Source organism: Bidens hawaiensis, unplaced genomic scaffold (assembly GCF_021521415.1).
Source record: "Bidens hawaiensis isolate Kalapana, Puna unplaced genomic scaffold, B.hawaiensis_p1.1 tig00018433_1, whole genome shotgun sequence".
Classification (NCBI taxonomy): domain Eukaryota; kingdom Viridiplantae; phylum Streptophyta; class Magnoliopsida; order Asterales; family Asteraceae; genus Bidens; species Bidens hawaiensis.
Genome location: NW_027492785.1, coordinates 146,149 through 153,655, shown reverse-complemented (window position 1 = coordinate 153,655; position 7,507 = coordinate 146,149).

Below are 7,507 nucleotides of genomic sequence, written 5' to 3'. Positions count from 1 at the left end.
TTGTTTGAATGGTTTTTTAAGATTAAATCGATGTTTGTACAATAAATTTTTTAAATAAGTATATGCTAAACTCAAGCTTAAATTACAAAATGTTAAATCCAGGCCGATTATGTATCTTACTGGTGTTTGTATTGTATGTGAAATCAATTCGTGCAAGAAAACTAAAATGAGTAAAATCCCAAAACTTGTATCATTGTTTCATAAACGCACACAAAAAGGTTAGATGCTTGACCTCATGTGTGTGGGCGTGCATGTTGAGTATGTAGATATAAAGCAAGGGGCGGTCAATTAAACCGTGCATGTTTGGGTAGACATTGAAGGGTGACTTTTATCAAGTTTAAATTGTTGTGGGCGTTAAGACCTAAGGTTGGCAACTTAGGTAAAGGTTATTGAAATTTTAAGAAATATGTAAAAATAGGTTAAAACGGCTACAATTATATATATATATATAATTATGAATATAAGATTAATTCCACATTTCTAAAGCTAAGTTACGATTCTTGTTTGGGTAATCTTTTACATTAGATGTACTATTAAACAATTGAACTCAGAGATGTATACTATAAGCTATTATGTAGTGTTTCATGATACTAACTAATGGCAATTAGATATAATAAAATATGGCATATAAGAAGATTTGTGGCTATATTCTTTTTTTATTATCTCAAAGTTACAAATTTTATTTTTTCATTAAATAGAAACATAGATATTACATCAACATAGCAGGTAGACGGGCAACAAGCTGCGCCGCCACCCCTTTTTGAATTTCAAACCCTAACCTGCTAAAGACATACCCCTGCCCCTTTTGAGTCGACAAATTGCTATGCACAACCCGTTGGACCCTGGTTAGGAAATAGATAGCTTCCGGTGCCAAGGAGCCAAAGGTATCAAAAGCCAGAGGGACAAAAACATGTTGGTTCTCTTCGCAGGCTTTAGCATGTTTCTCCACTTTATTCGTTTAAGCCCTTTTCATTGCTTGCCCAGCTACAAACTCATTATCCCTCAAACCAGCTAAGGGAGATACCCCTGTGAGGTCAACACAAGCGTGTTTTCCCCCGGCCCAACCAAAGACGAGCAAATCTGCCGGTCGTAGAGTGGATCTCCCTTCCGTGGGGTCTGTAAGGAAGTTTACGGGGGCTTCCTTTTTAGCTGATATCCCAGCTCGCCTTAAGATGTCCCAAAGAACGTCCCGCACCCAATCATGTCGGTATTTGAACCCAGGCATCTCCTTACAATGAACCGCATGCTCTCCGAATTTATCCAGGCAAGCCTTACGGCAGATCGGACATGTTTCGTCTTCTGGGTACATTGGGACCATCAAACGGTACTTAAGAATGGCCCTACACTCGACCGCAGACATGTTTTGGCCCAAGCCATCAATCGGGATAACGGTCAGAAAATATTGGGCATGAGGACCTTGTAAGCATTCAATAACCGCCTTCTGTCGGGGGGACAATCCAAAAACTTCTCCCAGGCTCTGAGCGATTTTGCCAAAAAGGGCATTCGCCAAAGTTTTTTGAGGCTTTGGTGGGGCGGTGTCCTTATTAGAGAAACCGCCAATGTCAAAGTCTAGGAGAGCGCAATTTAGGCGTTCCAGGGCCTGCACGTAGTCTGAGTCCAGATCGACAACTCCGCTATTCCTTAAGATGTGATTCTGTAACTTCCAAGACTGAGACCTCGACGCTACAAAAGCGTAAACCCCAACATCATGAGCCGAAAGAAGGCCTAAACCCCCCAAGCACATCGGTAAAGATGCAAGTCGCCACTGAAGATCACCAAAGAACGGGCCTCCACATACAACTATGTCTTCGATGGCTTCTCGAAGCCCCTTATCAAAACAGGATACCGCATCATCCATCATATGGGGGTGGCATGTTCGTAACCCAAAAAGCAACTTAGCAACCCCCATGCAAGACCTAAGCAGGAGGAGTTCGATCTAGGGATCCCTAAGGCAATGTAAGAGTTTCATAAAATCAACCGCACGAGATGCTCTCCGCCTCGCCAACTCCTTAATAAAGTAGGGATCTCGACTAACAGCCCCTCCAAGGAGCTTTACCCCTCTCTCTGGTCTACCAATCCCACTAGGGAAGAGCCCATCTTTGACTTTCACCTCATTACACGCTGGCCAAAAAACCTCGGTTTTCTTAATATTAAGTTGCAGCCCCAATGATGGCCCTTCCGAGCTGATAATGTCTAGGGCTTTAGCGACTTCGTTGGCACCACCAATAATAGTCCCGTCATCCAAGTACCAAGCATGAAATGGGAGGTTCCAGTCATTTTGTACCCGGAGAACAAGAGGGTGTAATGCTAAGCCAAAGAGGAGGGGCCAATGGGGTCTCCCTACTGAACCCCAGTAGTAGCCCCTATACAGTCATCACCAACGTACAACCTAGCCGGCTGGGCATAAAGGAACTGGACCCATAGATAGATAGACGGGCAATGATGATGAACCTCTCGGAGAAGGGCTGTGCGGTCGACCATATTGAAGGTGTTGGAGAAGTCCACGGTAAGCATAGCTAAAGAACCGTCCGCGTGAAAGGAGTTAAGAAACCGGTTCGCGCTGTGAAGTACCGCCTCTGCCCCATTAGGGGTCCCCACCCCAAACTGAAAGTCCCCTAAATACTGAGTCATTTCCTTCCCAACCATCTTCATAGACACTTTAGAAACCAACCTACGCCAGATAGCCCCAACAGCAATGGGCCGAATTCCATTATCCGGCTTTAATAAAGGGGTAAGGGGGCCGAAGCAATAAACTCAGCGAGCACCTTGGGCACAGACCCCCTAGCCATAAGTTGACGACTTCAGTGATGGCTGAGAGCAGACCCATGGAAGTCACTGATCCCTCACCACTAAGAGCGTCCAACAAGTGTTGCGCCCGCATCCTGTCTCTCCCCCATGAGGTCCCTTTAGGAAATGATCGGATACATTTAAGCACACAGTCCCCATCCACAGAGAGAGTAGGCAGGGCGACAGAGCTAGAAGGCAAGGACGGAGGCGGCACCACTGGGTGTTTATCAATGAGGGCTTTCATGGTTGAATCTCCGAGAGGGGCAACCCCACTTGAGCATAATACCTTGACTGCAGCTGTGAAATGACCATCCCTGACTTTCCTGAGACATTGTTTAATATTGATGCTGTTTTCAGAACCCTCCTCCCCTCCCACCTCTCTTTTAGAAAAAGTGCTTCCCCCCACGTTATCAAAGAGAGAAAGAACCAAGTCAGCAAAACCAGATCCATCTTTCCATACCGCAAGTGCTTGCTGAATGCTACTACATTGCAAAGACTTTCGATTCCCTGACCTGCGTTCCTGCCTAGTGGAAGGTTTCACCACCCTTAAAGTACAACGCGACAACAATAGTAATTTGACCCAATTCTCAATCGAGCCTGGTGAATCCACTACCTTGCGTAAAGCGCATGCCAAAGTCAGAGCAAACGCCAAACGACAACTTGGGGGATGCTCTTAACCGTTTGAATGGGAAGGGAGAAAACCCGTTCCAAAAGTGATACATCCCCAACCACTCCTACAGATGGACCTGGGTCCCTATCCACAGACACACGATTAGGTTTCTGGATCCCAACGATGAATTCTCCAGCATCTCCAGAATCCACAGAAAAAGAATAGACACCATCAGCATGCTTGCACCCCCTGCTAAGGGCATGCATGTATTTATATATTCATTTCATGTACTACTATCTCAATTTCATATATTTATACATTCATTTCATGTAGTTATGCATTGATTTTATGTATTTAAACATTCATTTCATGTATTTTTAAACAAAAATTTAGCCCAAGTTTAATACTGATTATTAACCAAAATTAACCAAACCGAACCGATAACCGATCGGTTCAGTTGGATTAATGCTAATAACTACCCCTAAAAAGCGGTCGAGTTAGTTAAATGGACACAAGCCATTTGGTTGGTTGGTTGGTTGGTTGGTTGGGTCATTTTCTTGTATTCTAAAGTTGTGCCGTCCGTCCGTCCGTCCGTCCGTCCGTCCTTCCTTGTGGCCGTTAACTCCGAGGGAAACATAACCTTCATTTCATCGATCAATAGTTGGAACCCTAACAACACAAACAATTACAATTACTGTTCTTCTTCTTCTTCTTCATGATATCATATAAAATGGATTGCGCTTTGAATATTTCACCATCCTTATTAAAATTATCTGCTCCGATTCCGTCTTCCAATTATCATACTAATAATCTTCTTCGGAAGTCATCGATTGACAGAACAACAACAACACGCCTGAAGATCCAAGCATCTGCTGCTTCTTCAGACAACGGTGCAGCTGCAGCAGCTTTTCCCTCTGCTTCTCAGCAGCAGCAGCAATATGTTAGTATTCTTTTCTTATCTGAGATTATTAATATCACAACACAATTGCGTTTTCCATTCATTATATAATTTTACTTGTTCATTCTCATTATTATAAGTTCAGTTTAGCCAGCCACCACTATAGTTTTTTTAACTTCGAAACCCTAGAAGAAGAAATACGGAGTTTAAATTGTACACTAACACTAGTAGTCGATTGCTTGCATAATCTCCTTGGATCATTAGATTACCTATACACTCTGCATTAACCTTATTAATTATTATTATTGTTAGAATATACGAGTAGCTGTACTTTCCACCCATAGTTGTCCAACGCCCATACCATTTAGGGCTTTAATATTTGGATGGAATCTGACCAAAATCTGCCTGGAATCTTGCCCGAAGGTCGCTGGATCGCTTAGATGGCCCTTTCTCTGCGACTCACATTACTTGAAGGCTTAGGCACGCGCCGAGGGGCTTTAGACAACATAGTTTGTACCTGCATTTGAAAGTGATTATGATATTGAATAGCTAGAATCAGTTGATCGATTGTAAGAATAAGATAATCAAATGTCAAGTAGTAATTGATAGGTGTGACATGAAAATTATCAGGTTTTTTTTTTTTTCTGGCCTGTACTCAACATAATTTGGACATGTACTTAAATTTGTTTTCTGAGTAATTGATTATTGCAACTTTAATCATAATAATCAGAGTTTCAAGGCACAAAACCAAACATAAGTTCAGTTACTTATGCACGAATCCATTTTGTTTATGTATGTGCCATTGTATATTATGAATGGCATGTAATTTCCATGTAGGTTTGTAAACAAACCGAACGAAGTGTTTGTTTGTTTAACTTTAACTGAACATACGATCAAATGCAAACAAACCAGTTAAACGAACACGGTTGTATTGCTCGTGTTCATTTGTTAAGAAAATGAAAGTGTTCATGTTCGTTTCATAAATGGTGTAAACAAACGGTTCGTGAACATAAACAAACATAGATGAACAAATATAACTGAACATGGATGTAGTGATGAACAAATATAACAAAACATCGTTTGCTTGTTAAATAAACGGACTTCCCACCGAACGGTTCACGAACAGTACACTGAACAGATGTTTTGTATACTGGCCTATTTCCATGAATTCAATATTCAGGATATTCTAGTGAAAAAGAAAAAGTAGCTGATAATATTTTGAAATTTGCAGTCTTCATCGAATGCCGTAGGTGATATGCACAGAAAATTAAGCAGTCTTGAGTCACTTTTTTGCTATGATAAATCTGTGCCTGAGGAAATAATTGAGAAACCTGTTGGATTATCTTTAAGTGAAAAGAATATTGGCAATAAAGCACGGTGTATATGTTGTGAAGCTAAGGGTGCTATCCTTTGTGCCACTTGTTCTGGATCTGGATTATATGTTGACTCTATATTGGAAAGTCAAGGTATCATAGTCAAAGTCCGATGCCTAGGTAAACCTCTATCTTTTGTTTTTACTTTTGACCACACCATTGATTACATTGAAAATTATATGTTGATATTAAGTGATATATGGACTTTAAAAATAATGAGGTTTGCATATAATGGATGCATAGTACAGGTTTGGTAAAAAAAAAAACGTCAACCCTATAGCTAACCTCATTTGGCAGTTAACCTTTGTAGGCAATATGGCAATAAATGTATTGATTTATCGAAATTAATAATAATGTGTTTGAACTGGCTAATAAAAGAGTAGAGAATATGTATTTGAAGCTTTAGAATTGCATGCAGCGAATGAGTTTGAACTACTCAACTTCTATTTCTTATAGTTTATAATTACACAAATAGCCCCACTAACATATTTAAGGAAGTTAGTTTTAGACTCCAAATATGTTGCAATATGATAACCACTTAACCCAAAGTCCCAAACATGTAAACTTTTTAAACTTAGACATCAAAGGTGTGACTGGCCACATGCATGACCATTTTTTTTGGTGAAAAAACATGTTGTATTTACAGGCTTTTTGGTTTCAGGTTGTGGAGGAAGCGGTAATATTATGTGTTCAGAATGCGGTGGGCGTGGGTATCAAGGTGCTGCTTAACAATCCTGTTGGTCTGTTTTGTGTAAAAGAAGAGACAATGTCCTGTAACTTTGTTTTTTGGTATTGATATTGGTATTGGTATTGGTATTGGTATTTTTAAGATATTCAACACTATATTTTTTTATGTATGATGACAAACAAGTATTTGAGTTGCCCAACTCATATAATTGTCTCTTATATTAGTGGTTCCGTTTTAGTTTTATTTGGTTTGCCAAAAAAAAATCGTGAATGTAAACGCTAGTATGACATATGTATCCATGGATATAAATGTTACTTAGCGTGTGGGCACTGATGGGGCGCTTAATTAAGAACCATTAATATAAACGTTTAATCATGTAAATGAGAGAATTAGTAGCTTTGCTTTTGCCATGAAGCTTTCGGCCAAAACCAAAAGGCATTGTTTAATCTGAATTCTCTCAATGGTAAGAGTTCCAAGTAACCTTATCGTGGAAATGGATCTTTATAGATGGATAAAGATGGTGTATAATTAGGGAGTGTGTGTATGTTGTTCCAAAGATACCTTGCTATTATTTATTTGTCAGTATAATATATATAAAATAAATAGCTTTGGTTGAGGTGAGAGAGAAAGAAGAAGAAAGGGGTTGGGTTTCTTTCTCTTCTTGGAATAGGAATAGGAATAGGAATAGGGTTTGGTGGATCTGATCTGTGCTATAAGGTAAGTAAGATCTTTCTTTCCTCGTAATTGCTTTTTCTTCTATATCATATGAATATCAATCAATCAATCATTCATTGCCAACTCAATTCTACTTCATCCTTAACTTCAAACTCTTTTCCCCCAATATCAGTTGTTTTTTTAATCTACCTTCCATCTTTCTCATTTTCTCAACTGGGTGGCTTCTAATTATTACTAGATTTCTGCTGCTGCTTCCTTATCAATTATAATGCTTTTAGTTTTAGTTGATTTGGTTGGGGGGATAATAATAATAATACCTCTTTTAAATAATTCAACTTTCTCATCTTACAAACTAATTCTTTCTTTCGCTTGCACTAACATCATCACCACGTTGCTTCTAATTTTAATTTTATTTCTAAGGGGATCAAAATTACTATCTTAATTAATCTTCTTTACAAACCATATCATATTCATTA